Below are 22,504 nucleotides of genomic sequence, written 5' to 3' on the forward strand. Positions count from 1 at the left end.
TTGCCTAAAGTGTCTGAATCCACCGTATCAGTTAAATACACATAAATGTCATTTTCGTATGACATTGAGTTGACTGTTAAATATTTCACTTTGTATATCTTATTTGTTTATAAAATACCTGTCTAGTTCAAAGAAGAGGCTCTTTTGGAGAAGTAGATGTGGGGCAGGGCTGCCTCTAGGACAGAAGTCAGGCAGGGAAAACCAGTTTACTGACCATGCTTCCCTGGTGGCTCAGCTGGGAAAGAATTTGCCTGCAACATGGGAGACTTGCGTTCGATTCCTGGGTCAGGAAGATCCCCTGGATACGGGAAAGCCTCCCACTCCAGTATTCTGGCCTGGAGAATTCCATGTACTGTATAGTCCATGGGGTCACAAAGAGTCAGACACAACTGAGCGACTTTCACTTTCACTCCCTGACAGGCACAGTAGTCCTTACAGGTGAGGCCGAGTTGAAAGAAGTACCACACGCAGTCTTGAAAGGATGGGCGCATGCCCACACAGACAGAGAACAGCATGGGAGTTTGCTGGCATTCTCTGTACCTTTTGCTTGCTCGTCCCAGTTAATTCTAAAAATTCCCATGCTGCCTTTTTGCTCCATGATGAGGACTCAAATAGAAAACATCACAGACTCCCACGCCTTGTGCCCGTCTGTTGGGTTGGGCCAGCTGAAAGCCCGGCAGGATATTGGAGGGAAGGGCCAAGCAGGGTGATGAAGGGACAGGCAGGTTATCTGTTGTCCAGCTCCCTCTACGAAAGTCACCTTGGACTGGGACTACCAATCCAAGGTCACTGCTTCTCCCAAGGCAGCATCTCACCACAGGGCTGTGGTCTTCCAGGGTTTAGAAAATCACTTCCTCCCCTTGTCTCTTCAGGCCAAGAGTGCTAATGGCTATTTCTGGCTCCAGGCTACAACTTTCTACCACTTGAAAAAATATTCCCTTTAATAAGCCATTCCTCGATTATGCAGTTTGAGGTGCGTCACTGGCTTCTGCTGGAACCCCGGCTGACGGACATGAAGACAGGCAACACGTCTGCTTCACTCCCCACCGTACATATGTGTAGCTTCAATAATGCCTGATAAGAGCACATAATAGACATTCAATGCATGAATGAAAGGGAGGAGGAAACAAATATACTTACAGGACTTATATTTAAAATCAACAATGCAAAGGACTTCCGCTTTCGTAATTACATGGAAAGGCATTTGGACTAACTGTAGTGAGGCTCTGCCCTAGGTCTCCCGTCCGATATCTCACCTAGACCTTTCGAATAGCTTTAACTGCTCTCTCTGTTTTGATTTTAGACCTCATAGAATTCCTTCTCTGTACAGCAGTCAGGTTGATTTTCTAAAAATGCTTATCGTAACTGTTGCTTCCAAGTGCTTCGCAAGTTTGTAGGTAAAGACCACACTCCTGAACGCAGCACATAAAGTTTTTCATCTCCAGGTACTACCACACTTTTTTTGATTTGTCAAATCTTTCATGTCAGCACTCAAACGCTGCTCACAAAGAACCACTTCCTTTCTCCAAATGCTTTCTTTTCTCCCTGCTTTCTTTCTTGTGATCTTGCCCACAGGCTGTTGGTTCTTTTTCCTTTCCCTTATTCTTTGCCAGAATACTTCTATACATTCATCCAGCCCCAAAACAAGCATCACCCAGTTTGAGCATTCAGGAACTGAGAATTCAGCCCTTTCAGGATGCTCCTGAGCTCCACAGCACCCCATGCTTTCACTGCTCAGGGCTCTGCAACTGACTGTTTACTTCACCACCTCCATTATTCGGCTGGAATACATAAAGTGCCCAATACCTGTCCAATGAATGAACCAATATGAAACTAACTTCTACTTGGTTCAAATCCTCTTCCCCAATCCTGGTAACTCAAATACCCTAAAGACTCTTCACTCTGACAATAGTCTAGTATATCCCCTCCAAAATAACTTTCAGTAGAGACATGTTCAAATACATTACAATCAAATACATTACAAAATGCATTAGTCAAATTTATTGGATTAATGTATTAATCAAATACATTACAAAAGCATGTGAAAAGACAGTATTCTAAAAGATTAGTGATCATGGAGGAAAATGAGTAAGACATAGATCAATAAAAAAATGGAAAACAACTTGTCTTTACAGTACATTAGATGTAATAGTTCCTTATTTTCTGTTTCCCACAGAAACCTGAAACTTGACATTTTTGGCTTCCCTGGTGGCTCAGAGGATAAAGCATCTGCCTGCAATGCAGGAGACCTGGGTTCGATCCCTGGGTTGGGAAGATCCCTGGAGAAGGAAATGGCAACCCATTCTAGTATTCTTGCCTGGAGAATCCCATGGACAGAGGAGCCTGGTGGGCTACAGTCCATGGGGTCACAAAGAGTCGGACACGACTGAGTGACTTCACACACATGAAAGCTTTGAATTAGATATTTTGCTATTATTGCTTCAACATAAAGTGGTTGGCTAACAGAATCAAAAAGGGGGCTTGTTAGAAAGTTACCAGGTTTCTCAGAGCATCAGTGAAAATAACAGATGATGCCTCTTACCTAGATGACGCCAGCTAGGTAAGAGGATGAAAGCAGAGATGCTCTGAAGGTCAAGGATGCTCTTGCTGCTGATCAGTCTCGTGCTGGCCATCACCACTGAAGTCGAGAACTCCAACTGTTTCCTCTTCTCTGCCCATTAACTATGTGTGGGGATCTGCATACATGCTAAGATTCTGACAACAGGAGAGTCATAAAAGGAAATCAAAGCCATCACCAACAAAATGGAAACTGGAGATGCTAAGGTTAAAAACACAAAGCCACTATGTGAAATTGAAATAAGATTCTTTTTTTTTTTTTTTTAAGAATTTTTTGTGTGTTCATTGATGAATGAGAGGTAAGGATGGACATAGGGGCTTTGAAATAAGCATGAAGGACTCAAAGACAGTGACTTTCAAATGTGATTTGGATCACAAAAGTCCACTAATCCCAATCTAAGTTACTGTGCAAAGACTAAAAGTAAAAACTCCCTTGGGTATTTAAATTTATTATTTAATGAGTTGCTTGCAATATAAAATAGTTTAATTTCAGAGGATTTTTCTTCTATTGAAATACTTTAAGACTATTTTCTTTTTCCTTTCTCCCCTGTTTCAGGGATCGGGGCGGGGGGAACACAGCTAATCCATGGGGAAGAGTAATAAATATTTTATACTCCTAAGAAATATAGCATTATAGGAACTGTTCAGAAAAGCAATCAATCAGTAGAGTAGGATGTATTTATTTTGTGATGTGCAAACTGGACACGGTGTTTTTGTTGTTGTTGTTTTTCATAGCTCACAGAACATAATTGCAGAATTATAGGCTGTCTACCTAGGATGGATGTCTAATCTCAAAATAAACCGATCACACAGCCTGTCCCATTTGTTTTGTTCCCTTTTAATATCAATTACAATGACTGTCAGTTTGACACAGTTTTAGCACAAAGATTATAAGATTATACCTGGTATGTATCACCCATGGAAGGAAAATCCGATGTTTCTCAGCTCTATTATGCTAGCCTTTTCCATCTGCCTTCAACATTTATAGTCTAAGGAAATGAGGCATCAGCGGGTTGAGCTACAATAAAACAGCAACATTTTCTATGCATCTGATCCTCAGTTATCAGTTACACTTAGGACTCTTTGGTAATTGTAAACCAACTCACATAAACAGTCAACAAGAAAACTGTTGATGCAACAGTTTGAACATGACTCTGTATTTTGCCAAGAGAGGTGATTAGGACCCCTAATGAAGACCAAATGCTTTAAACAGTCCCCATTTTAATAAGATTACCCCCAGCTGTTAGTGCACATGACGGGTTCTGTTTTCCTGAAAGCAGACTGAGATAGCGTTTAGAGAAGGAGATGATGATAAAGGGGCATCATTAGAATCAACCACTGTAGAAGCGAAGGGGAGGAATCAGAACTGAGCAAAGGAAGCGGGCACCTTACCGTGAAGTCTTGACCGCCTCACCAGACCTCAGAATCATCTGGAGCGAAAGTGACCCTTCAGAGCTGTCCAGCTTCAGAACAAAGCCAATGAGCCTTGATAGTTATGCCTCCATCAGTCACTGGACGTGAAATGAGCCTGGAAGGACACGTCTCAAAGCGAGACAGCCACGCTCTTGAGACAATCACTCAACAGGTGAGGACTGCAGCACTTGGGTGGTAAGTCTTCCCCCCAAAAAAGATCTGGAGGTACAGAATCCTGTCCCTAGAGACCCTCTTGGTACCATCAAGTCACGTCTGCACGTGTGCTCAGGGAATAGCATCTTCAGCAATCACATAGTAAGCCTCACTTCTCGAGAGAGAGAAGTGTCAAAGAAAGGAGAGAGAAACTGATGTCCCACCCGCAGCTGACACGGACCCTGACTGACCCTGATTCCCCAACTCTCAGCTACCACCTCTGCTGCTCTCAGTGGCTTATCTGTTGATGGGATGGAAGCAGAGCTATCAAGGCTCATTTGCTTTGTTCTGAAACCAGACAGCTTTGAAGGGTCACTTTCGCTCCAGCTGATTCCCGAGGTCTGGTGAGGCAGTCAAGATCTCTTCCTTTGCTCAGTTCTGATTCCTCCCTTCCCTTCCACAAAGATTGATTCTAATGATGCCCCTTTATCATCCTCTCCTTCTCTAAACTCTATCTCAGAGTCTGCTTTCAGGAAAACGGAACTTGTTAACTTTCACCAGACCCCCATCCCAGAGGGGACGAGGTTCAAAGTTAGTATGCTATTTTCAGCTTAGAGTTGCCATTGATGGGGATAGAGTTGGATAAACAACTAGTTAGCTTAGAAATCCCATTACGGGGTTGTGATCTATAAATATAAATTATGACCCAGCAATCCCACTGCTGGGCATACACACCGAGGAAACCAGAATTGAAAGGGTTGTGATCTATAGAGAGGGAACTTCAGGGGGCTTTCAGATACTGTAAGAAAATGATCACTCAAGAAAGCAGGTTTGCTTAACCACAAAATTAAGCATGCTTGCTTAGCAACAGAAGCATGAAAACATGCCTCAAAACAATAAAACAATAGTATGAGATCCAAATCCCACCCAGTGAGCTCAGTAAGTTAATGACTCCTAGGACCTGCTCTCTTCACACATTAAAAAAAAAAGAAAACCAATAATTTATAGAAATATGACACTTCAAAGTAAAACACCTTCATTGTACTGAGACTTGACATAAGTTTTCCATAGTGCCATGACAGTCCTGGCTTGACCATATAGAAACAAAAATACTCCCCTACCCAACCTTGAGGAGGAGCTAATGATGGAAGCATGATGTCTACTCAAGAAAGAAGAAGTGGTCTTTCCGCTCTCCCCACTTTTCCTTTGATTATAAAAATGTAACCCACTTATAAAAATGTAAATACTCAGGGCTGCATCAAGCCTCACCTGCCCATCTGCAGGCCTCACAAGCATCCTATGCTAATGAATCACTTCTTATCTATCACTTTGCCCCTTGCTGAATCTTTTCTGTGCTGAAACATAAAGAACCGGAGCTCCCCAAAGCACCACCTGGCGATTTTACTATAATTCTTCATTTACAGTAAAAATTGAGCGACCGGAATGTTAATATTCATCTATTTGGGCTGCCATAACACAAGACCACAGACCAGGTGGTCTAAATAGAGAGTTATCTTCTCACACTTCTGAAGGCAAGAAGTTCAAGGCCCAACATGGTTGATTTACGGTGAGGGCTGTGTTCCTGGTTTGCAGATGGCTACCTTCTGGCTTCACCTACCATGCCCTCACATGGCCTTGCCTCTCTCCTCATGCAGACAGAGCTCTGCTATCTCTTCCTCTTATAAATCTATCAGTCTTATTGGATCAGGGTTCCTCTATTATGGCTGCATTTTAACTACTTCTTGAAGTTCCCTATCTCCAAATGTGTGTCACATTGGGGGGTGAGGGCTTCTACACACAAATGTGGAGGAGGGGACACAATTCAGTCTGTAAGAAGGAGCACCAGTGTCTACCTGTTTCCTTAAGTATTGCCTCACCCCAGCTGTGTATCAGAAGCCCTAGTCCTCCTGACGATCAGGACCACTGACTCCTGCCAAGATGTATCTCCACTTCTTGCCTGTGAGCATCTGAACACAAGGAATTCACAGTGTCCAGCTGGGTGAGGTAAATCCATAATTCACCAGGACCCGGGAAAATTGTGCTTACTATGGGGACCCAGACATCTACCTCTCAATGTCTAGAGTGGCAGGAGCAAGAAAGATCCAGCCCCACTCAAGTCATCACAAGCGACAGTAACTTGCTTTCTCTTTCTGGTTCTGCCAAAGACAAACACAGCTGAGCACCGGTCAAAGGGGTAAAAACATTGCATTTGGAACTACTGACAGCAGGGCAAAGAGCTGAGCTCCATTCCCATTTATGCAGAGGTGACACGGAAAAGGGATGATGGAGGAGGGAGAAATTATGCATATAAAACATACATTACAGAGTTTTAGTCAATATGAATCAGCTAGTAATTTTATTTTCTTTGCATTTCCAGATCAGACAATTGAGTAAGAAATTTTATTTGTGGCTTTGTGGCTTGGAGTCAGGCTAACAGTTTCCCATGAATAATTGCCCATGGAACGATCAATATGAATACTATGACAAAAAGTAACCATATCACAATAACATTTGTTGTATCATGTTTATGTGCCATTTAAGTGTCTTAACATGTATTATTTATTTAATATTCACAAACTTTCTATTAGGTATTTACTATTTATTTGAAAATTCTAAGTCCCAAGGAGAGAAACATGGCCTAGACTTATTTTAAAAATACACACGTACCTGCATACTTCAAACTGCACAGTCCCCAAATACACGAAGCCTTAATCTATAATGAATCAAGTACCTAAATGAATTTTTCATAAAGTAAAAGCTCACCATATACTCTCTCATTGAGAAAAACAATGAGATTTGGAGAAACTATTAAATGACTTAGCTATAAAAGAAGAGGTATTTGTTGTCCTACAAAAGCTAATATTTTGATGGAATTTACTCTGTTCATCTCACAAGAAAAACAAAATCAAAGTGTTTGCTCTTGTTCTCCAGCGCCTGTCAATGTCATTTGAAATCTTCTCATTACTCTGTAAAAGCCGAATCCAGGTACTTGCACCAACCACTATCAGTTCAGTTGAGCCACTCAGTCATGTCCAACTCTATGCTACACCATGGGCTGCAGCATTCCAGGCCTCCCTATCCTTCACTGTCTCCCGGAGCTTGCTGAAACTCATGTCCATTGAGTTGGTGATGCCATCCAACCATCTCATCCTCTGTCATCCCCTTCTCCTCCCGCCCTCAATCTTTCCCAGCATCAGGGTCTTCTCCAGTGAGTCAGCTCTTCACATCAGATGGCCAAAATATTAGCGTTTCCCCTTCAGCATCAGTCATTCCAATGAACACCCAGGACCAATCTCCTTTAGGATTGACTGGTTGGATCTCCTTTCAGTCCAAGGGACTCTCAAGAGTCTTCTCCAACACCACAGGTCAAAAGCATCAGTTCTTCTGCATTCAGCTTTCTTTATAGTTCAACTCTGACATTCATACATGACTACTGGAAAAACCATAGCTTTGACTAGATGGAACTTTGTTGGCAAAGTAATGCCTCTGCTTTTTAATACGCTGTCTAGGTTGGTCATAACTTTTCTTCCAAGGAGCAAGTGTCTTAATTTCATGGCTTCAGTCATCATCTGCAGTGATTTTGGAGCCCCAAAAAATAAAGTCTGTCACTGTTTCCATTGTTTCCCCATCTATTTGCCATGAAGTGATGGGACCGGATCAGGAAGCAACAGTTAGAACTGGACATGGAACAACACACTGGTTACAAATAGGAAAAGGAGTACATCAAGGCTGTATATTGTCACCCTGCTTATTTAACTTATATGCAGAGTACATCATGAGAAACACTGGACTGGAAGAAACACAAGCTGGAATCAAGATTGCCGGGAGAAATATCAATAACCTCAGATATGCAGATGACACCACCCTTATGGCAGAAAGTAAAGAGGAACTAAAAAGCCTCTTGATGAAAGTGAAAGTGGAGAGTGAAAAAGTTGGCTTAAAGCTCAACATTCAGAAAACTAAGATCATGGCATCTTGTCCCATCACTTCATGGGAAATAGATGGGGAAACAGTGGAAACGGTGTCAGGCTTTATTTTGGGGGGCTCCAAAATCACTGCAGATGGTGACTGCAGCCATGAAATTAAAAGACGCTTACTCCTTGGAAGGAAAGTTATGACCAACCTAGATAGTATATTCAAAAGCAGAGACATTACTTTGCCAACAAAGGTCTGTCTAGTCAAGGCTATAATTTTTCCTGTGGTCATGTATGGATGTGAGAGTTGGACTGTGAAGAAGGCTGAGTGCCGAAGAATTGATGCTTTTGAACTGTGGTGTTGGAGAAGACTCTTGAGAGTCCCTTGGACTGCAAGGAGATCCAACCAGTCCATTCTGAAGGAGATCAGCCCTGGGATTTCTTTGGAAGGAATGATGCTAAAGCTGAAACTCCAGTACTTTGGCCACCTAATGTGAATAGTTGACTCATTGGAAAAGACTCTGATGCTGGGAGGGATTGGGGGCAGGAGGAGAAGGGGATGACAGAGGATGAGATGGCTGGATGGCATCACTGACTCGATGGACATGAGTCTGAGTGAACTCCAGGAGTTGGTGATGGACAGGGAGGCCTAGTATGCTGCGATTCATGGGGTCGCAAAGAGTCAGACACGACTGAGCGACTGAACTGTACTGATGGGACCGGATGCCATGATCTTAGTTTTCTGAGTACCTGAGTATATTAGAAGAGAAAAGACGGCAGTGTGAGCATGGAACCATACACTGTCCCAGCCAACATCACTATGGCTGAGGGTGACCCATTTCCTGGGCCGCAGCACAAATACTAATACACCATGGGATATAGGTCCCTATACAGCTTCAGTAGTTGCTTCATTGTGACCCCATGGACTGTAGCCCACCAGGCTCCTCTGTCCATGGGATTTTCCAGGCAATAGTCCTGGAGCGGATTGCCATTTCCTTCTCCAGGGGATCCTCCCAACCCAGGGATCGAACCTGGGTCTCCTGCTTTGTAGACAGACGCTTTACCATCTAAACCACCAGGGAAGTCTGAAAGTGGATTCTACTGTCTTTGAAATCCTCTGAACCAAAGACAACAAAGCTCACTTAACTCTTGATTGTATCTAAATTGTCACACTGCCATCTTGTGGCTTCAGTTGGTAGAAGAGGCAACTGATGGTCACTGAGAAGCTCCAATGCCTCTCCCCCTGCTTTGACCTTGGGTTTGAACTTTGAACCTGGGTAACAAGGGCTTGATCTCATCTCCACAGCCTGAGTGAAGCCCTGGAGGCTAAATATGCTCTGTGGCTCTGACTGGCAGTTCTTGGATCAGATAGAGGACAGCAGACCTTCTGTAGAAAACGGGGACGTAACTGGTGAAAGTTAAAATCTGAAAAGGTCTTCGTATGAAGCATCATATGATGCTCCAGTAAAGGACAATGAGATCAGATGTGCCCAGAAGCATCTTCTGTTTTCTCTGAGACAATTACAGAATGACTGCTTTTCAGCAGCATGACAGATTGACATTCAATGCATGCAGCCGCAGATAAGTTTAAAGTAGAAGCCACTCGAAGCAAAGTCTCCCTGATTAGCTAATTTGAGAGCGGCACTAGGGACTGCAAGAAAAATATAATTCCCATGCCCACTTTGTTGCCTTAAATTCCCAACCCTATTTTGAGGGTGTTTTTTTTTTTAATCTTTATTTGAAACATAAATGGCATGCCCTAGTATGACTGCATATTAATGCTTAATTATATTTGCCTGCAGATTCATTAATTTACCAAAATTTGTCAGCTTTAGTATCAGCTGTAATGGGAGAAGTGTACATTTTGTAAAGTGTAAGTTGTTTTTCTGGCATATTCCTGAGCAGGGAAATTTGAGAGAAAGGGAATGCCTCTGTCTGACTGAAGAGGCAGTTTCTGCTAAGTTAGTTGGAGACAAGCAGGATAGATAATGGTCTGGGGAGCCTGGGAGGAGTGGAAGCAGGAACAAAGGGCAGGGCATGTCAAGAAAAGTTACAGAATCTGGAATATTACATTTTAGACTGCCTTAGTTGGAGATTGCTTTATAATTGGAGACTGCTCAATAATCATTGACTCATGGCTATGCCTGCGATACTCTAAGAAAATCTGAAAGCGAGCAAGAAGCAGTTCTCGAGAAACTGCCGTCATGGCCAAAGTGAGTAATCTCAAGGCTGAAGAGACTCACCAACCTCCAGTTATCTGGGGGAGCTCTTGTGCCAGGGAGCACTCCAGAAACACAACTAGCTTCTCAACAGATCTGCTGTTATTTCCCAAACCTTATTCATCGTGAAAGATTTCTACTGATTAATAACTTCAATGCCAGAGTCCTTGCTGTTCTTCAACTTGCCTCGGGTAGTCATCAAACGGTGACAAAGACATATTCATTGTGTTTGAAGTGCCATTCTCCTTTCCCTTTAAATCCTTTCCCTTTAAATTTCCACTAATCTTAAAAATATTTTATGTGTTCTTGCTACACTCCTCCGTTCACTCAAGAGATGAGGATTTTTTTATCCAATAGAAATATGGCTCTCTATCTCCAGTTCAATAAGTGACTTCTACCGTCTGTATTTATGGCCTACTGTTAAAAGACACGCAGTCCAGATTATAATGTGGAGAACATCGACTATCCTTCAACGCATGGATGCTCACTTTTAGAAGTTAGCAGAGCTATGACTCCATCTCAGATAATGGCCCACACTTTGATCATTACGGTAATTGCTTGACAGTGGTCAGCAGATCACTAGAGACATTTGGAAATAAAATTACAAAATTGACTTGCTCTTACAATAGGAGGAAACAATGAAGAGAAACCATTTTAATAGAACTAGGAATTCCGCTTATCTCAAATGTGAATCCTCTGAGGAACATTTGTATTAGGGATTTTGACAAACATCATTACAAGAAATTTTTGGCTTAAGGAAATTGAATATAATCTATAAAGAGGAGACATTCTGAGGAAATAAAGCACTGGCTTTAGTTTTAGAAGACATCTCTACTTGGGTCCCATAGTTGCTCAAAGAACAAGCTCCAGACAAGTGAGACTGCTGGGTCACTTATGATTTTTACCATTGCAAACTTTATAAAATACCAGCTTAGGTCAAACACAAAATGAACGTGTGTATGTTTCTGTCATCGTGCTCTAGAGGCCTCAGCTTGAGCCCACCTTGTGTCCTTTGCTAGGAATCAGAGTTGGCCAGGCACGATGGATGTCTGAGGAGAGGTAGGCAGTCAGGTACATTCTGCAGCCTGAGCTGATCCTTGTGGGAGAGACAGATGCACCCAAGTCTCAGTCAACCCCCCGCCTGGAATCTGAGCCACCTGGTAAGTAGGGCTGGAGGCATATACAACTGAGCTATATAGTCTTGACATTCTAGGTTTGGTTCTTGTCTCTCAGGAAGAAAATATAAGCTGGAATCAGAAAAGCAACATTCTCCCCAGTTCTGCTAAATACTCAGCATAGTTCTAGGGACTTTATTACCCATAACTTTGGTTTCCAAATATATATCAAAATCTAGCTTCTGGCACTGACGCTGGCATTACCAAGGTGGATATCAGCTATAGAGACAGACCCAAACCAATGCTTTCCACAGCCAACAGCCACCATCCAGAGAGCCAGAGCTGCAGAAGAAGCACATGGCCAATGTCCACAAGGGAGCTGAAGAGAGCCAAGTCTATTACCTCTTTGACCTCACCTCTTCTTCTGGGGGCTTGGCATGAGTGGCGTAATTAACAGCAAGTCTCCGAACGTAAAGCAGCAGCCTTTAATTAAGCTCATATCTGATTAAGTCATTTCTCTGGACTGGAATTTTACCTTGTTACAAAGCCATGTAGCCCAGCCCCTCCTAACTCCTTATCAATGTGTAGAGCAGTCTGCATGCAGTGACTCCCTCGAAGGCTTTGCCAAGAGAAGAATGTGTAGCAAAGCAAGAATAGCCCTTTGTGTGCTAATCTTCCTGATGTATCGGCATAATTGCCAACTTATTCAGACTTCAGAATTTTTATTATTGGTGACGTGTATTAATTTGGAAAGCGTGCAGTCTAATTTTGTGATAATCAGTTGAGCTCACAAAGCAAGCTTTAAAAAAATTCCACATGTGGTCTGACAATACAATGGATATGAAAATCATAATTGGTTAATGAATATAGAACAATTAGATAACATTCATTTTTCTGATTACTTTCACAGGTTTTCTTCAATTGGTTTTACTATGATCACAAATTCCTTTTTTGTTTTTAACTGCCATTTACCAAAACGGGAAAGATATGGACACCAACTTGAATAACAGGATAACAGGAGCATGTACACTTATTGTTGCCCTGGACAACAATGAGAAGGAGTCTGCTGGTGTTCTGGCCCCATTTGGGGCCTTGTTACTAATGACCAATACTCTTCAAGCCATAAGATACAGAGACCTGAAGAAACAGGCTGTAAACTCTAAGCTAGCTCAGGAAATTCTCGAAGGACATGAAAGTCTAGTTTTAATCCTGCTGTCTTGCTTGTCTTCTCATGCGGCCTTTCCGTCAGCAGAAGCCTGAATCGGGTGGGTGAGAAAGGCACTAACTATAGGATGAAGAACAGAGCCAAAACTGCAAGAGACTGATGAAAGAAACTGATGACACAGACAGATGGAAAGACACCCTGTACCAATAGACTGGAAGAATGAACACTGTTCAATTGACCACAGTGCCCAAAGCAACCTATAGCTTCAACGCACTCCCCACTTGAATACCAATAGCTTTGTTCACAGAACTAAAACAAGTAATTTTAAAAGCTGTATGGAAACATGAAAGACCCCAAATAACCAAGACAGTCTTAAGAAGAACAAAGCTGGAGGTATCAGGCACTCTGATTTCAAACTATACTACAAAGCTACAGTCATCAAAACAGTATGGTGTCGGCACAGAAGCAGACACACAGATCAGCAGAACAGACCAGAGAGCCCAGAAATGAATCCACCTTTCCTTGGGAAACTAATCTATGACAGAGAAGGCAAGAATATACAATGGGGCAAAGGCAGTCCCCTCAATAAATGGTGAGGGGAAAGTTGTACAGCCACATTCAAAACAATCAAACTGGACGAGTTTCTCACACCATAAAGAAATACATCCAAAATGAATTAAAGACTTAAATATAAGACCTGAAACCATAAAACTTCTACAAGAAAACACAGGCAGTATGCTCTTTGACATCTTAGCAAAATTTTTGGATATCTCCTCAGGTAAGGGAACAAAGCAAAAACAAGCAAACAGAAATGCATCAAATTAAAAAGCTTTTGTAGAGTGAAGGAAACTGTTAAAAAAAAAACAAACAAAAAATCCACCTACTGAATGAAAGAAGACATTTGCAAATGACGTATCCGATACTGGTTAATATGCAAAATATACAAAGAACTCCTACAACTCAACACCAAACAAACAATCAAATTAAAAAATAGACAGAAGAACTGAAGAAATATTTTCCCCAAGAAGATATTGTCAACCGGCACACGAAAAGACATTTCACATCACTAATCATCAGGGAAGTGTAAATCAGAACAACAAGGTATCTCCTTACACCAGTCAGAAGGGCTACTACCAGAAAGACAAGAAATAAGTGTTGGGGAGGATGGAGAAAAAAGGGACCCCCCCCCCACCATCTACCACTGGTGGGACTTTAAATTGGTGCAGCCACTATGGAAAACAGTACAGAGGTTTCTCAAATGATTGAAGGAAAAATTACCATCAGTTCAGTTCAGTTCAGTCGCTCAGTCGTGTCCGACTCTTTGAAACCCCATGAATCACAGCACGCCAGGCCTCCCTGTCCACCACCAACTTCCAGAGTTCACTAAGACTCACGTCTATCGAGTCAGTAGTGCCATCCAGCCATCTTATCCTCTGTCGTCCCCTTCTCCTTCTACCCCCAATCCCTCCCAGCATCGGGGTCTTTTCCAATGAGTCAACTCTTCGCATGAGGTGGCCAAAGTACTGGAGTTTCCGCTTTAGCATCATTCCTTCCAAAGAAATCCCAGGGCTGATCTCCTTCAGAATGGGCTGGTTGGATCTCCTTGCAGTCCAAGGGACTCTCAAGAGTCTAAAAATTACCATACGATGCAGTAATTCCACTCCTGCATATTTATCCAAAGAAAGTTAAAACACTAATTAAAAAAGATACACGCACCCTATGTTCACTGCAGCATTACTTACAGTGGCCAAATGTGGAAGCAACCTACGTGCCCAACAATAGCTAAATGAATAAAGATGCTGTGTAAATAAACAATGAAAGAATTCTCAGCCATCAAAAGAATGAAACCTTGCCATTTATGACAACACGGATGGACCTAGAGGTTCACTGTGCTTAGTGAAGCAAGTCAAGCAGAGAAAGACAAATCCTGTGTGACTTCACTTACACGTGAAACCTAAAAAACAAATGAACAAACATAACAAAACAGTCATAAACAGGACAAGCAGGTGACTGCCAGAGGGAAGGGAAATAGGGGAGGAAAGAAACAGGTGTGGGAGGTACCAGTTTCTAGCTGAAATAAAAGTGTTACAGGTATAAAGTGTACAGTATGGGGAATAAAGTCAATAATTATGTAATATCTTTGTATGGTGATGTATCATTAACTAGGCTAATTGATCTTTTTGAAATGTACAGAAATATGAAATCACTGTGTTGTGTTACAGGAAATAACATACATTGTAGATCAACTATACTTTAAAAACTAGCAAACAAATTCATAGAAAAAGAAATTAGGTTTATGGTTACCAGAGGCAGTGAGTTGGTGTGTGTGGTGGCGGGGATAAGTAGGAATTGGATGAAGGCAGTCAAAAGGTACAAATTTCCAGTTATAGGATAAATAAGTACTAGGGATGCAAAGGACAACATGATAAATACAGTTAACATTCCTGTATATTATATATGACAGTTGTTAGGAGTAAATCTTAAGAGTTCTTTCTCACAAGGAAAAAAATTATTTCTATATCTTTAATTTTTATGTATATGAGATGATGGATGTTCACTAAACTTACTGTGGTAATCATTCCATGATATATTTAAGTCTAAGAAGTATGCTGTATACCTTAAATGTATACAGTGATACATCAATTATATTTCAATAAAACTGGAAGAAAAAAAGAGTAAAGCCAAGACTAGGCAGGATTATGACCTAAGGAAATGGGAGAAACTTACTTTGACTACAGATAACCAAAAAATGGCATGCAAAGTCAGGTGTGATGGAAGGTTAAGAGTGAACTTACCTCGGCAGAAAACTACACAACTCCTTCTTGCTGTGATTCTCAACCCCAGCCTGAAACACAGTCTGCTTCTCAGTTTTACTCTCTCCCCAACCCAAGCTCAACAGGCCATCCCAGTTTTTCAAATTCCACATGGATTAATCCAGTCACTTTTTCAAATTTTACTCAAGATATATTATATTTAAGTATGAACCATTCAACCAAATAATTCAGAGAAGTAGGAAGAAAAAAATCGAACCTTCCGAATTGTCTTATGTAATGCCTAAACATGTGGACTAAAGAAGTAGAAATTACATTCCATGATTATGACTTTAAAAAAGCAGAACAAATAATTTCACAATTTGTATGGAAATACAAAAAACCTCGAATAGCCAAAGCTATCTTGAGAAAGAAGAATGGAACTGGAGGAATCAACCTACCTGACTTCAGGCTCTATTACAAAGCCACAGTTATCAAGACAGTATGGTACTGGCACAAAGACAGAAATATAGATCAATGGAACAAAATAGAAAGCCCAGAGATAAATCCACGCACATATGGACACCTTATCTTTGACAAAGGAGGCAAGAATATACAATGGATTAAAGACAACCTCTTTAACAAGTGGTGCTGGGAAAACTGGTCAACCACTTGTAAAAGAATGAAACTAGAACACTTTCTAACACCTTACACAAAAATAAACTCAAAATGGATTAAAGATCTAAACGTAAGACCAGAAACTATAAAACTCCTAGAGGAGAACATAGGCAAAACACTCTCCGACATACATCACAGCAGGATCCTCTATGACGCACCTCCCAGAATATTGGAAATAAAAGCAAAAATAAACAAATGGGACCTAATTAAACTTAAAAGCTTCTGCACAACAAAGGAAACTATTAGCAAGGTGAAAAAGCAGCCTTCAGAATGGGAGAAAATAATAGCAAATGAAGCAACGGACAAACAACTAATCTCAAAAATATACAAGCAACTCCTACAGCTCAACTCCAGAAAAATAAATGACCCAATCAAAAAATGGGCCAAAGAACTAAATAGACATTTCTCCAAAGAAGACATACAGATGGCTAACAAACACATGAAAAGATGCTCAACATCACTCATTATCAGAGAAATGCAAATCAAAACCACTATGAGGTACCATCTCATGCCAGTCAGAATGGCTGCGATCCAAAAGTCTACAAGCAATAAATGCTGGAGAGGGTGTGGAGAAAGGGAACTCTCTTACACTGTTGGTGGGAATGCAAACTAGTACAGCCACTATGGAGAACAGTGTGGAGATTCCTTAAAAAACTGGAAATAGAACTGCCTTATGATCCAGCAATCCCACTGCTGGGCATACACACTGAGGAAACCAGAAGGGAAAGAGACACGTGTACCCCAATGTTCATTGCAGCACTGTTTATAATAGCCAGGACATGGAAGCAACCTAGATGTCCATCAGCAGATGAATGGATAAGAAAGCTGTGGTACATATACACAAAGGAGTATTACTCAGACATTAAAAAGAATACATTTGAATCACTTCTAATGAGATGGATGAAACTGGAACCTATTATACAGAGTGAAGTAAGCCAGAAAGAAAAACACCAATACAGTATACTAACGCGTATATATGGAATTTAGAAAGACGGTAACAATAACCCTGTGTTCGAGACTGCAAAAGAGACACCGATGTATAAATCAGTCTTATGGACTCTGTGTGAGAGGGAGAGGGTGGGGAGATTTGGGAGAATAGCATTGAAACATGTATAATATCATGTATGAAACGAGTCGCCAGTCCAGGTTCAATGCATGGTACTGGATGCTTGGGGCTGGTGCACTGGGACGACCCAGAGGGAGGGTAGGGGAGGGAGGAGGGAGGAGGGTTCAGGTTGGGGAACTCGGGTATACCTGTGGCGGATTCATTTTGATATTTGGCAAAAGTAATACAATATTGTAAAGTTTAAAAATAAAATTTAAAAAATAAAATAAAATAAAAAAGCAGAAAACGTCTCTCATTTACATATAATATTAAGAAATATTCCTTTTCCAAATAGATTTTTCTGAACTTTTTGATAATACTTTTCTGCTTGTTACTGAGAATTGACCTCACAGTCATAGTCACTGGTAGTTTGGTAGACAGTCACTGAAATTGATTAAAACTGCATTTCTTTTAATTCCATAGCATTCTCTGTCTTCATCACTGCTCTTTGTCTGATTTTTTTGTAAAGATCACATTTTCACTTCTCACCTGTAAAACTACTTAACTGAGCTCTAAAGACAAATGTGTTCTGCTTTTTATTGTGTTTTATTTAAAATTAAAAATTTTATGTTAAATTAAATATTAATTTAATTAAATTAATTTAAAAATCTTCATTATAATCTGCATTAAAAATCTTCAATGCACTTTAGTTTTTAAGATTTATAGAGACAGAAAGTGGTGCCTGCACACGAGTATCAAAAATATATTTTAATCCATGCTCCCATTTGGGATGGGCTTCCCTGGTGGCTCAGAGGATAAAGCTTCTGCCTGCAATGCTGGAGACCAGGGTTTGATCCATGAGTTGGGAAGATCCCCTGGAGAAGGAAATGGCAACCCACTCCAGTACTCTTGCCTGGAAAATCCCATGGATGGAGGAGCCTGGTGGGCTACATACAGTCCATGGGGTCGCACAGAGTCGGACACGACTGAGTGACTTCACTTTCACTTTCATCTGGGATGATCTTAGAAAATACTGATGTAAAGAACAGTATTCCTTTAATCAGCTCCATCATCTTTCCTTATGTGTTTACTAGAGTTTAATTTTTTGGATTTATATTTTACTTCAATATTTTTAATCATGTATTAAACTTTTCTTTTTGACCTAGTACATATGTGGCATTTAGGAAAAATATCCCATGAATACATGAAAACTATATTGATTGCTCCACATAAAATATACAAATGGTAGTTCTGCTTATTTACTGAATTACTTATGCCAAGTTAATTACATAAAGATTATTTTGGTGCTTACTATATGGCAGGTTCTTACTTAAATTTTATCTACATGACCACTAACAGATTCAACATTTTTTAGTCTCCAAATATAATTATCTGTATAAATTCTTTGTCTTGCTTATAGAAATTTTTGTCATGTATATTTTGATTTTATACTATTCAACATTAAGATTTCTATTTGTTATTACATAATTATTGTTATTGCATTGTATCATTTGTTATCCATAATTTCCTTTAATTTTATCCTAGTTTAATTCAGTTTACTGTACTTTTTATTATAATCTAATTTTTTTTTTCAAGAAAGATCTCTAGCTTGCAAATGCCAAGTTGTTGAATTACATTGGTCTTAAACTTTCAAATATGAAACTCTTTTACCATCAAGCAAACAGGTCTGGACCACTTATACTCTCTTATAATTATACTGTAATTATATTGGGATCAATTTCAGTTTTTCTGTTTGATACTTTTCACTTCCCATATTGACACTTTGAGAATTTTGTTCTCATTGTATGCACTAGAATATATTTGTTGCTATTATTCACAAAGCAAATATTCTAGATTTCTTTAGAGACAATTTTAAAACACATAATAGACAAATATTTTAATAAGTTTTATATCTGTGATAATCTAATCAGGAAATGGCAACCCACTCTAATATTCTTGCCTGGGAAATCCCCTGACAGAGGAGCCTGGTGGGCTACAGTCCATAGGGTTGCAAGAGTCAGACAGGACTTCGCAACTAAAGAACAACAATGAGAAAAATGACTTTAAATATAGTTTTATTAAGGGCTACTATAAAGAAATGCCATGTCACATATTATTACAGAAATGTCAGGAGAAAGATGGTGTTGAATTCAGGCTAATTAAATGTAAAACTGTGGTCTGCATGATTGTTGATCTTTACCCTTAGAAAACACTTCCATTCAATAGCAGAAGACAAGAGCATCAGCACCCAAAGACCTCTCTACCCTCCCCTTGTGTTTACCAAGGTTTCGATGTGAAAGTTTATTTACCTCGTCTTGATGCTGGACAAAGGTCTATCGCTTCATCTTGATTCTCTGTGAATATCCTATTTCTCTCTCACAAGGACTGCGGAATCCTTGTTACTGTTCTATCTCATTAGGAAGCTGTAGCTAAATTATCTTAATTCTCACTTTCATCTTACACAAGGAAATCAAAAGTACTTTGAACTTTTATCATTTACTGTCTTATGATATAGATGGCTACCTTTTCCACAAGCCCAAATAATCTTTCTACTGTTAAAATTGAAAACAAATGAGACCAGGCTTGAAAGTTCCCTGAGCAGACAAAACCAGTTTAGTCGTATCAACGGAGCTCAACTTAGCTTATTTTGGCAAGACTATCTTGAACTGGGTCATTACTTGTTTGTGCCTCTGGATAATCGTAAGCAAAATTTAAACAGTTTCCCAGATTGATAGGAGATAACCACTAACCAATCCGCTATCACTTAAGATTCTAATATCACCACCAATCACTGTGAACAATCGAAGTCACAGCCTTCTCACTATAACAATATATAGCTGTTTATAACAATATACCCTTGAGCCTCATTCCATTTTTTGGTTTGACTGTTCCTGGTTCACCAACTGACTTTCTGTGTGTGCAAAATAAGCTCTGATTGGTTACTACTTCGTTGATTGTCTGGTTTTACTGCTGTTTTTCTCTGAACTTTTGACACCACCTCCTCCCAAATTCATGCTTAAAAATAGAGCCCTAGGACTTCCACCTCTAACTACAGAGGATTACATTGTATCTGACCAACATCCCTATGAGTAAAACACTCAACAGCACCAAGAGACTGCAGGTGGCAGCAAGCCTTCGCTTCTTAAGGCATCTGTGGCAGTGAGAGTGAAAGGCGCTCCGTCCTGTGGACCCTCTGCAACCCGGTGGGCTATACAGTCCATGCAATTCTCCAGGCCAGAATACTGGAGTGGGTAGCCTTTCCCTTCTCCAGGGATTGAACCCAGGTCTCCCACATTGCAGGCAGGTTCTTTACCAGCTGAGCCACCAGGGAAACCCATTTGAGGCAGACTCATGTCCAAAATGCCCCCAGTTTTCCGCTCTTCCCACTGGCACCTTCCCGTTGGCACCCACCCCCTTTGCATTTTGACTTTGTAGACCCTCCCAGTAAAAGTAGAGTCAAGTCCCACACCCGTGGGCATGGAGGCGGATTTGGAACTTGCTTTCAGCCAACAGAACACAACCGAAGGCCTGCAGTGTCAGTTCCCAGCCTGTTCCATGAGAACCTTCTGGAGTTTCCTAACGTGGGTGCCCACCACTGCCCCCTGAACGTCTTCAGTGGAAAAGATGAGACGCAGGGACAACAGCTAAGGTACCCAGGCTCCCGGCCAACCAACCTCAGGCAGCACAACAATCTAGTTACTCCTAACTGCGTTAATATAAACCAGGAAACCCAGTTTAAGAAAGAAGCCCTCTGCAGAGTCCAGGCCTAAACGGCGAGCCTCCAGAACCAGCGTTAGGCGGATGTCTGTTATTTTCAGTTGCTAATTTGCGGCGTGGTTTGCTTTGCAGCCGCTGCCCTCTGCAGTGTGGCCTGTCTCCCCGCTGGCCCGGCATGCCCCTGGGTGCCGCCAGCAGGCTCCAAGCCTGCCGCGGACCTGGAAAAGACCAGGAGCCCCAACAAGGAGCCGCCGCGGGGCCTCCGCCTCCCTTCCCCCCGCAGAAGCTGCACCACCTGGAGGTGCTTTAATGCTAGAAATGGCCTCTGAGACAGCTGCCCAGAAAGGGGAACATTCTCAAGACGTCTTAGAGGAAACAGGAACATGCACGAAGGAAAACCGACAAATCAGAGAGAGAGGAAAGCATCACTGCAAGTCAAAAAAATAGAATTCTGTTCTTTAAAAGTCACTGCTTAAGATGGCATGATGTGCATTTGACTTGTTAAACAGCCTGTTACGGAACCAAAACACCTGTCACCACTATAAATGTCTTCCGGGTGTCAGTCTCATATTTAGCATTGCCTACTTACTTTCTCTAATAGGGAAACCATACCTTAGGTTGGAGCGAACAGCAGTCCTGGAGCAATCACAGGGATTTATCTATAAGGATACAGCTTCCTCCCCTGAAGCTCACTTTCACAGCAATAGATGATTCCGGTCCAGAGGAAGTGCAGACTAAGGTGTTCAATCTGTTATCATCATCATTTGCTGTGAATTGAAATGAAAACCTATATTCACTCACTAAACCCAGCCTTCACTCACCTGTAAAATCTCCCTGTCAAGGATGAGCCAATGACCCACACCTGACACTGTTGCCAACCAGGGTTCTTGGCCTCCTTAATCAATAAAAATTGATCAGAGGCCAGAATAGAAATTCAGGAGAGGCTTTATCAGGGCGCCTGCTGTCTCAGGGGCACAAGAACAAGTGACGGATTCCCTTGCTTGCTGGCTCCCCGGGCAGGGGAGTGGGGGGGTTGGTTAGCTTGCTCCTCGCATGGGGTCAAGGTAGGGGTGAGTCCAGGGGTCAGCAGGCAGCGTGGTGTAAGTGGTTTGCCCACCCCTTAGGTGGTGTTGCATGCAGGGCGCATGCACAGTACCTTGCTGTGTTCTCAACCCCGTTTTTGTTCCCAGGTCTTCAAAAGTGGCAGTTGAGCTCTTTTGATCTTTCAGCATCTTTTGTCCAGAATTTGCCCCAACTCCACACACATGCAGTTGTTTTTGTTTAGTCGATTAAAGCGTCCGACTCTTTGGTGACCCCCTGGGCTGTAGCCCCCCAGGTTCCTCTGTCCGTAGGCTTCTCAGGCAGGAGCACTGGAGTGGGTTGCCATTTCCTTCTCCAGGGGATCTTCCTGGAGGGAAGGATCAAACCTGCATCTTCTGCATTGGCAGGCGGGTTCTTTACCACTGAGTCACCAGAAATTATAGTCCCTTATAATTTCTTTGTATCTTGTAGCTCGAGGACAGGTCTGTCCAAATGCAATTGCAACGTTGCAGCAAAGGGCTCCAGGTCCCAGCCTGTCTTAACACCACTCTGCTAGAACTGTTTACATGGATGTTTATTTAATAGATCCATCTCCCTTCCACCCCCCTCAATTCTACATGTCTGTTTCTTCCAACCAAGAAAACAAACAAACAAACAAAAAGACTTGCATAATATTCTTACCTTCTAAATACATTTGGGTTTGTCTCAAAAAACACT

The 22,504-nt window shown here is 41.4% G+C and overlaps 1 long non-coding RNA gene across 1 annotated transcript; it reads right to left on the reverse strand.

The window, feature by feature from the left end:
• Positions 1-205: 205 nt before the first annotated feature.
• Positions 206-22,137, reverse strand: LOC147370038 (uncharacterized). Its single transcript, XR_015168634.1, has 4 exons — positions 21,903-22,137; positions 21,359-21,513; positions 2,543-2,715; positions 206-1,074 (listed from the first exon to the last, which is right to left on the reverse strand). It is a non-coding gene; the product is annotated as an uncharacterized LOC147370038 (long non-coding RNA).
• Positions 22,138-22,504: the final 367 nt, after the last annotated feature.

The sequence above is a fragment of the Bos grunniens genome, chromosome 7 (genome assembly GCF_055505025.1).
Source record: "Bos grunniens cultivar Pamir isolate PY7600 chromosome 7, Bosgru_T2T1.0, whole genome shotgun sequence".
In the NCBI taxonomy this organism is placed as follows: Eukaryota; Metazoa; Chordata; class Mammalia; order Artiodactyla; family Bovidae; genus Bos; species Bos grunniens.